General features: G+C 46.0%; 1 long non-coding RNA gene across 1 annotated transcript in view; it reads left to right on the forward strand.

Annotated features, from left to right (window-relative positions):
• Positions 1-10,096, forward strand: part of LOC146060466 (uncharacterized) — a 102,928-nt gene extending 92,832 nt beyond the window's left edge. The window contains exons 2-3 of the long non-coding RNA XR_014470436.1: positions 7,585-7,650; positions 7,973-10,096. This is a non-coding gene — a long non-coding RNA (uncharacterized LOC146060466). The remainder of the gene's footprint in view (positions 1-7,584; positions 7,651-7,972) is intronic.
• The last annotated feature ends 358 nt before the right edge of the window (positions 10,097-10,454 follow it).

Here is a 10,454-nt window from a genome sequence, read left to right on the forward strand (position 1 = left end):
TACAACTATTTTTTTGTACTTAGACTTATGGTCCTGCCCCATTAAACAACACATAAGCTCATATAGGGCCAAGTGTATTACGCTTCAAAAAGTGATTAAATGGAGAGTGATAAACAACCAACCAATCAGCGCCCACCTGCCATTTTTCAAACCCAACCTGTAACCTGACAGTTAGGAGCTGATTGGCTGGTTGTTTATCACTTTTTGAAGCTTGATACCTCTGGCCCATAGTTTCGTATACTCATCGTGCCTTGTATTGTGCTCAGTTTCAATGATGGAGATATCTAGTCAAAATACTGCCTAGTTGCATTTTAAATAATACAAATTCTGATAGTTTCCAGAGGACTGACGATTTCACCATTATCCAGGTTATACATAAATGTAACAGTTAAGTTAATATTGAGGCTATCTTTATGTCAAATGTCAAATCTATAGATATTTAGAATTTAATTACATTGGTTTACTCATGCCTAATTTTGCAGATGTAGCTAGAAATATAAATAAATCTCTTGACATTAATGTATGTATTATGCTAGAATCTAGGATGTCTTCAAAATTGTACAATCTCCGTGTCTACAGCTCACTTTAATGAACAAGTAAAGCCAGTATTTCACATTTATATATATAGCTGTATATAATAAGGCTTGGTATTATTGGGTAATACTGGTTTGGGTAATATACCTGGAATAAACTATTTCTTACATAGCTATTCTCCTTGAATATGTGTGATACTGGAATAGAATGAAAGGGTACTCTTTACCTAGAAGGGCGCCCATCGTAGTGATCGCGGGCATCGCGGGCAGTACATTAACGGCCGCGACGCGATGCCCGCGATCACCGCGATTTCCCATAGGGTTCAATGTTAAATTTTGTGCTGACCGCGATTTTACATTCAATGCTTCAATGGCCGCGATTTGGCCATAGGAATCAATGTTAAATGGGCTACAGAGCCCAAATAGGCACAATTAACCCTTAAATGTCCCCCCAAATTTGTAACGCCACCCCACGATCCACGCCAACCCGAAGCGTGGCGAGCGCCGGCGGTACGCGTCCTCCGACCTTTTCATGCCCTACTATCCACGTCGGTGTGGAGTTGAGAATAGAATAGTGTGGCGAGCGCAGCGAGCCACCGAGCCCGAAGCGTGGCGAGCGCAGCGAGCCCCGCGAGGGGACGCGGATACCTTCACAGTTATACGCGTCCCCTCGCGGGCTTCACAGGTGTCCGTGGCGACGCGGACACCTGTGAAGTCCGCGAAGGGACGCGTTTACCTGTGAAGGTATCCGCGTCCCCTCGCGGGGCTCGCTGCGCTCGCCACGCTTCGGGCTCGGTGGCTCGCTGCGCTCGCCACACTATTCTATTCTCAACTCCACGCCGACGTGGATAGTAGGGCATGAAAAGGTCGGAGGACGCGTACCGCCGACCCTCGCGGGCTCGCTGCGCTCGCCACGCTTCGGGTTGGCGTGGATCGTGGGGTGGCGTTAAAAATTTGGGGGGACATTTAAGGGTTAATTGTGCCTATTTGGGCTCTGTAGCCCATTTAACATTGATTCCTATGGTAAAATCGCGGGCATTGAGGCATTTTACATTAAAATCGCGGTCAATCATCCTTTTTAACATTGTTCCCTATGGGAAAATCGCGGTCATCGCGGGCAGCAGATTTTTATGTACCCGCGATTTACCCCCGACGCCCGCGATTGGAATCGCGGGCGCCCTTCTAGGTAAAGAGTACCAATGAAACTTCCCAGAAACTTGAGTGAGATGGTAATTCTTCCATAAGCAGTTACGACTGCAGCCGGCAGACACGTCACATTTACCAATTCAAATTTACCAAGCTCAGGAATGTGAAGCATTTCAGAGTTTTGCTGTGGCAGATTGCCACTCTAGACTATGGGCTTCATTCCACAAAGAAATACCAGAACCCTACATATGTGGATCGCTCACATGCAGTGATTGGCAGTCATTGGCGGTTTTAACCTATGGGCTGCAAGACTGCAGCCCCACCAGGTAAAATCCGCGACTGTTCTCTGCCTAAGTGAAGCCAGATGCAGTCTGTGAGACTGCTCTGCCCTATTGGAAGTCTGACCTGCCAGTCACCCATGGCAGTCCCATTGGGAGGTGTTGCCTCCCTCCGGGACGTCTCTATATGGGCTGCAGAGTGGCAGCCCATAGAGACTTGTGGCCAGCTCATGCTCAGTACCGAAGAAGCTATTGCGCATGCGCCAGCCCCGCAATGGGGACCAGGGCCTAGGAAATACGGCGGCAGCTGGAGGGGACCATGAGCGTAGATGCAGAGGAAGGGGGGCGCATCATGGCAGCCCCCTCCTCCGCAGAGGTAAGAGCCGCCACTGCTGGCAATGCAATCACATGGGCTCTTAGTATCGAATCAACATTGCTCACAAGCTGTGACCATCGAACCCTCTAGTTATTTAGGATGTCTGCCTAAGTTAAGCTGCCAACGCCAATAAATCTGTCTCTGAGACATAGATAATGACTTCAGCACATTACCAAAATAGAGGCCCTTCTTCTTACCATGCTTGCCAATTAAACTGCGGCTACAGTGCACTGTGACACAAAGCAACATTGCAGCAGGTTTTCACTGCAGCACCAGGAAATACTTAGTTAAAAGAACAATTGGTCATTTGCGAGTGAACAAAATGGGACTTCATCTGGGGCTGAATCAGGCCCAAAATCTTTTGCAAGGGGGAGAAGGACTAGAGGTGTATGCTTTATTCAGTAGGCTGGTTCCAAGGCCTCAACATTGATTGCATTATAATAGTGATATCTGGGATCTTTTGAAGTCCCAGGTTTAATTTGCAGTTTGTACAGTAGGAAAAAATACTAAACTACAAAATGATGGCTGTTAAAGCAACATTTTATAGTAAAAAATTTTTTGTGTGTGGAAACAATGAACATTACTACATCCAATTTACCGATAATTTCTGTAATTTGTCTGAGGCACTTTGTAAGTTAACCTTATTGACCTACTATAGTTTATACAATAATATTATAGAAATATATATTATATTATAATTGCATTATTTGTTGTAAGTGATCAGAACCTCAACTTCAATTACTCAATCCCTGTTACTCTTTAGCCTTGGTCTTGGGACCTTATTCTGGTTGACTCCCAAGGCTGTGAATTTCTCAGAATTTTTTCATACTGTAGGGGAGATGCAGGGCAGCGCGGCGGAGGGTCTGTCCTCGCTGGATGAGGGATCTGCACGGATTCCTCCCAGAATGCATTGATGCTGGGCCGCCACTGTGCATGCACTCTTATCGCAAGAGCTGTCCTTTGACTTACTACTTCCATATGTTACAGCAGGGTTTCTCAAATTATTTTGCTCTGGGACCCCATCAGACAATAAAAATAATTACAGGACCCCAGCAGAAGGTCATCACATCACATGTGTAGCCAGCAGACAGCACATCTGCTGACTACACATGTACGCTTGGCAGCATTGTGGAGGCACAAAATGATGTGAGGAGTCTGAAGTAACAGACAATTTTCAGACTCCTTGAATCACTGACTAAGATTAGAAAAGTCCTCAGCCTGATGGTCAGCAACATGGAAATGCGACCCCATGCTGAGAAGGTCGGGACCCACTTTGGGGTCAGGACCCACAGTTTGAGAACCGCTGTGTTAGAGTATATGCGATTAGTAAGATTAGCAAGAATGCGGTGCACTGCAAAGAGGGGTGAAAACGGGTGGCGGATGTTACAATATCTGGCCCTTTACCATCTACGTGGACTCCAGACAGGGCCAGTGCAAGGCACCGGAGCGCCCCAGGCGAGTCGGGGTGGGGGCGCCCCGGTGCCGGGGGGGTACCTGTCCTGTGGCGCTGTGTATTTAAATCTGGCGGCGGAGGCAGCGGGGGTCCCTGCAGTACATTAGAAATCACGAGCGCTATCCGCCGGGCTATGCGGAAGCGCTTCTAGTGTGAAAACACTGGCAGCACGCTGATTGGCTGAGATCAGCGTGCGCTGTGCTGCCAGAGTTTTCACACTAGAAGCGCTTCCGCATAGCCTGGCGGATAGCGCTCGTGATTTCTAATGGACTGCAGGGACCCCCGCTGCCTCCGCCGCCAGATTTAAATACACAGCGCCGTAGGACAGGTACCCGGACGGCACAAAATGCCGCCCTCCAGTGGCCGGCGCCCTAGGCAAATGCCTAGATTTGCCTAGTGGTGGCGCCGGCCCTGACTCCGAAGAATGTAAAGTGTGCCATGTGCTGTGAGATACCTTGCCTGATGTAAGCGAGCGATTGATGCCATCTACAAATTGACATAAAAAACATGAAAAACTCATGTTGACCTTTTCATATGTCGAGGAATTTTATCGGGGAGTCAATAAGTACCTGTGTTAAGAATTATGAAAATTTTTCACAAATATTTTTATTTCTTTTTCAACATAATGTCCTTTCACGGCAATACACTTTTCCCAATGTCCCTGACATTTATTTAAACCCTCTAAAAAAAAGATTTGTCAAACAATGACTTCTCATTTGAGCTGAATTTTCTTCCTGCAAGCCACATTTGTCTGTCAGGGGGGTTTTGGGTACTCGGAAACCGTACCTGTGTGCCATCTTTTCCCCCCTATGGGTACAGATGGAAGATATCTATGATATAACAACATGTAAAAATAGCATATAGGAAACATTTTTGTTCTAGCAGTAATTGACTAATTTAAATGCAAATGTATATATACTTTGATTTAATGTAAAGTACAACATAAATGGCTGCGATTCATAACCACAAAAGTTGGATATGATTAAGCGAGGGCTGTATAGGCATGAGGGCATTTAAGAGCCTGCAAATTTTGTGATTGTCCTAATAAAGTTGTGTGAATAGTTCATTACCCATAGAAGTCAGGTGGTTGATGGTTAGAGTAGCAAATTAGGTGTATAAGGGGTGGTAGCTTATGCAGGGGTATATAAAGGGGGGTCAGATGATGCTGCTTCCTCTTTGAGTCTGGATTCCCACCCTCCCTCCCTTGCTTTTTTCTATTGCTACCTGGCCTTTCAGCCTTCACCTAATTTGGTTTCACAAAAATTAATTACTAATTGGCGGGAAGGCGCTCTCGACCAGCGGTCAATTTTGAGGTACAGGTGGACACTGTGCGGTATTGCCCCCCTCTGCCAGGGCGGCTGGTAAGTCCTGCCCCCGAGGAGGGACGTTTGCCACTTCCTGGAAGTGTCCCCGCCATGCAATAGGAGTCACACTGCGGGCTGTGCCTTAAATTCAATGGGGGCGATTCATCGCCCTGGTTATAAGTTGGGGCATTGTAGTCGCCGCCATTACTAACATTTTTTGACCTGAGCTGGTCTCCAAGTGCTTTCCTGGCCATCCCTTTCAATAGGGTCATACCACTTAACAAATATCGTTGACCTTTTAACTTATGCAGCTGTTGTCCGTGTGATTATGTTAGAATAAGGTGTCCGTGTGATTTATTTCTAGGGGTAATTTAGAGTTAAGTTAAGGTAAATGTCAATCATGATAATTCAATAGGCGCCTTAAATGATGTGGAACCTAGCTGAATGACAGACAAGGAGTGACACAACTGAGGTTTAGTGTTATGGGGTATATTGCACTATGAGAGGAACAACAGGGAAATATTATGCCACAGTGCTGGGGTCATATTTACAGCTCGCAGACAGCTTCAACATATATAGCAGATTTATTGCTTTGCTTACCACAAGCAGCGGACAGAGTTAATAGATTGCACACCTCGTGTATTTACTAGACGCAGCATGATCTATTTAGGTCGCCATAGCTTCTTTACACTGACAAAATACAGAGAGAGAATACACACATCATACTGACATGAGATACTAAATTATGGACCTCCTACTGACTTCACAAACAGCCTGAGACTCTGCTACCTGAGACCGATTCGGGAGTGCACGCTGTCTCTCCTACTGGCTGTAGACTGAATTAACTTGATTAGCGGAGAAATTTTCTACATATTTGCCGTTCTCTTGCTAATCAATTTTAATCAATCCACTGCAGAAATTTAATTGAAATGCTACTGAAATTGCTGTTACTCTCACAGATAAATGGATAGAATTTTGTTTCTCAGCGCTATTGTATTCAGGCCAACCATGCAGCACAGAAAACGAGCAATATTAATCCTTTGGTGCCCATGTGAAGGAGAATTAATAGTTCTGTAGAGGGTTGTATAATTTGCCCAGAACATGTATTGTAGGTATAGAATAAGCAGCTGGAAGGTCAGATTTGCATAGAAATAATATACCTTTTTACTCTATCAGCAGATAAAGGGCTTCATGATAATTCTGCTTTCCTTTATGGCCAATGTCAAGCATTAATTCAGGCAAGACCATGGCTGGAATGTAAGGGGTGAATTTAGTGTCCAGGAAAAGTCGCATGCTAAAAAAACTTTTTCCTGGAACTCGGACAATGTAATGGTGTGTGTCTCTTAACACTCTGAATGCAACTTCTCACAGTATTTAGACCAGGAAGCATCTGATTTATTCTGACTAACCGGAATACATAAGAGCTACATAGTGTCACCCATAGGCACCCAAAAGTAACATGATTGAAGCATCACACGTCTTTTATGAAACCCAGTCCACCATATTGTCCACCAGGTAGTAAGCAGGAGTTGGTTTGTCATAGGGAGAGTGACCTTGGTGTGTAGTTTGGAGAGGTGTTGCTGAGAGTTGGAGCAGGCATGGCAACCAGTAGAGGTGGCAGAGAGAGTTGGAGGCTCATGGAGGAGGAGGCGGATGGGGAGGAAGCCAGGGGGGAAAATTAGACCCCAAATTCGTAGCCCTGCTGATTATGGATCACAGTGCGCCTACCCAAGTCCCCCGTGCTCCACAACCTGTGACCTGTGAACGCAGGCTCTTTGCTGAGTGACTGACTACTGGTCGGCATTTGTGGGCGACATACCAGCAGTTTCTGGGAATGCTGCGAAAAAACACATGCCTGGCCATTGGGAGAGAGGGCGCTGCACATGAGAGGGGGGGGGGATCCATTCAATGGTGAGTAATTGCAAATGGATTTCCCCCTCTTGGAACATGGGCGGGATTTCACTCTGGTGGGGAGGGGGCTAACTGATTGCTGGGCTGCAGAAGGTTGCGGTTCTGCAATCAGGTCTGAATTGGCCCCCATGTCCCAGCAGCAGCCTGTATCTGACAGAAGGGGCAGAAGAGTATGAGGGTAAAGAGGTGCTGGAGAGTGGTGTGAAGGATAGTGATTAGAAGGCTGCTGCATCTTCACCTGGCAAGACCAGGTCAGACTGCAATGTGCGGTTTTTCGAGTAGGATTTGTAGCAGACAGTTCCTCCAGAGGTACCCACATGGGTGAATGTAGAAGACATGTACCGTACAGCGTTTCCATCTTATCCTGGTTATTCCATATAACAATTTTCCCTTTCAATTGTTCCAATTCATGTTGTGTGCTTTATGCAGATTTGAAAACACCAACCACTTGTTTTGTGTTGGAAAAGCCATTTGTATATCATTTAAAGCTTGATTTTGACTATAATACATCATGAAATATGTGCTTTTAAAGAATAATATCTGTGCCACATGAGTAACTAATGTGTTAATTTTGCCATCACAGCAACTGTGCACCAGCGTACAGCTCCACCAAAGTGGTGGCAGCAAAAGACAGACACAGAGGAGGCCGGTAAGTGTGGTTTAAAAAAACACACACATATTACACACATATTAAGACCTGCAATAATAACACATTTAGATATGGACCCTACTACATAACTTACAGTTTGCCTGTAGTTTCCTTTAAAATGATCTGTAGAGTAGTTTGTAAAATTGAAAGGGCTCCAAAAGATTTAAGCATCCATTCTGAAGTGTTTTTGTGTAGTGTTTTTTTAATACGTCAGTTAGTTTCATTTTAAAAAACCTTGTATTGGTAGGTGTTTGAAATTTGTATTGGCTGTATCTTATGCTCCATTATAAGTGTTTATTATTTATTTTTCCATCCTTTGCAGGTCCTTCTCATGTGCTTCTAGCACCACCACTCCCCCTGTCACTAGCTCCTCTGGGACTGCCACTTGCAGGTCTGGTGGCCTATTCAAAAGGGGAAGAGAAGGATAACTACACCATCATCCTCACTCCCGTGGAGCCTAGGCCATATGTGCCACTGCCACAGCAGCCACAACCACCTCCGCACACAACACCTGACACTGTTCTCACTGTGGATGAACTGGCCTTGTCATTCCACCATTTTCAGGAGCAACAGGTGGTCTTTATAGAGAGCTAAACCAGCCAGCTGGACTACATAGGTTGGCTAATGTGGTGCAACAATAGGTCAACAGTGGTGGCACAGGGCACCCACTCCCAGATGGGCTGCCAAATAAATAGTCACCTGCAGGAATGACCAAGGCTACACAGAACCTGTTGCCAGTTGTCCGGGAACAAGTGCAGGCAAATACATACAGGTCATCCGAGAGCAAACCCAGATGTTTGTGGCCCTGCAGAGGGAACTCGCTGCACATGTGGACAGCTCCCTCCAAACCAGCAAGCAGGGTGCCTTACTAGTGACCCCTCCAAAAGGAGTAGTGTCTGGAAGCTAGTGGGTTAGCGGGAGGTTGAGGGCCTTTTTCCTCCAAATAAGTTTACAAAATCCACAAAGCAATGTTGCAAAGCAATAGCTATGATTGCCCCCCCAACAACATATCAGCAAATTCATTTTCACAAAAATGTGATTGTGGTTTGTATATAAAACATAAATTATTTTAAAAGTCAAAAAAATTAAGGCTAATGTGTTTAAATTGTTAGTTTAAGTACAAACACTATTCTGGGGTACATTAATGGAATGTATTTTAGGGGAATTTGGTATTAAAACACATGTTCAGTGTTTCCCAGCCAATCAGACTAACAACACAAAAAGTAGGCAAGCCACATATCATTGTATGCAACTGTATATTACACTGGCTGGGAAACACTGAATCAGAACACCTTTTCTGCAGATTTCTTGCAAATACTGTATATATCTTAGACGTTCGTATTCAAAGCTGAAAGCTTCCCATATGTAATAACCGGTGAGTTGCTGAAACCAGCATATTTCTGGATATTAAGGGCCTGGTTCAGACCCACTCAAATAATTTTCTACCCATTTGCAAATAAAAGTCAATGTAGGCTGAGTCAAATTCGCTTCAGATTTGCCTGTCAGATTAGCCTGCCTTGGATATGGCGGAAATAGGGGTTGGCGCTGATGTCATGTGAGGTGGGTAGTGGGGGGGCAGTGGGTTGTCACATGGGGACTCCCAGCATTTTTTCTGGACGCACCCACCATTTTTCTGGGCACTCCCCGGAAATGTTTCCTGGGCGTCCACATGCAACAGCTCCCTGATTTCGCAGGGGATCGAGTAAACCTGAATCAGGCCCTAAGTCTGTAGATACCAGAATCACATTTTGCAGACTGTGAGCCCATGGCAGAGAAATACTATGTCACAGGTATTATTCGACTGCCCTGATGATATTTTCTTGATACATTGCAGAGATTTGTAATCTATCACAATGGAAAAAAAAAAATTATTGCCACAAAGATATCATCTGTGCTCAATGACTAATCTGCCTTAGCAATGTTCAGGAAAAATTGAGCCCTTTACCATGTTAGAAGTTGTATACGCTCCGCTCTGCTATAGCAAATGCACCATAATGCTAGCACTTACAAGATCTGACTGCAAAATGGCTTTGTGTGCAATTCTGTATCACTAGGTAAATGTAGGGCATTTGGGGGGGGGGTGGTGGTCTGGAGTTGCATGGGTAGGACGTGTTTGCCAGCTCTCCTGCTTTCATCCTGTTTAAATACACTCCTGTATGTACAGTAATTAGATAATTCTGCAGCTTGTGTAAGAGAATGCCAGAGTGGAGAATATAATAGATACTGTAGTTCCGAATGTCAGTCACTTTTGCTAAATAGTGAGAATCGCAGCATTAGATGGCAGCCAATCAGTCTGCAGTTGGTCACATATATTGCAGGACCCCCACCATAGCACTGGCGTAACTATAAGGCTGCAGCCCCCGCGGTGGCGGGGAGGCGCCGGGGGTCTGCGGGCGCTATTTTTTCTCCGCCAGCTCCCCACTGCTTGTGGGTGCAGCCGGGAGCTGGCAGGGGGGTCCGTGCGGCGCGGAGGTACCTGTATTCAGGGAGAGCCTGGAGGTCCCTGCACCTGCGGCGCTGAGTATGATGTTGCCAGCCGGGGTCCCTGCAGTGAAGTGGAAATAACGTGCTATCTCCGCCGGAGATAGCGCGTTATTTCCACTTCACTGCAGGGACCCCGGCAACATCATACTCAGCGCCGCAGGCGCAGGGACCTCCAGGCTCTCCCTGAATACAGGTACCTCCGCGCCGCACGGACCCCCCTGCCAGCTCCCCAGGGGGGTCTTTTAACGGGGGGCAGCGGCAAAATTGTGCGGGGGGGGGGGGGCGGCGAAATTGTCCCGGCGGGGGGGAGCAAAATTTTT

This window comes from Crinia signifera, chromosome 2 (genome assembly GCF_055691185.1).
Source record: "Crinia signifera chromosome 2, ASM5569118v1, whole genome shotgun sequence".
Taxonomy (NCBI): domain Eukaryota; kingdom Metazoa; phylum Chordata; class Amphibia; order Anura; family Myobatrachidae; genus Crinia; species Crinia signifera.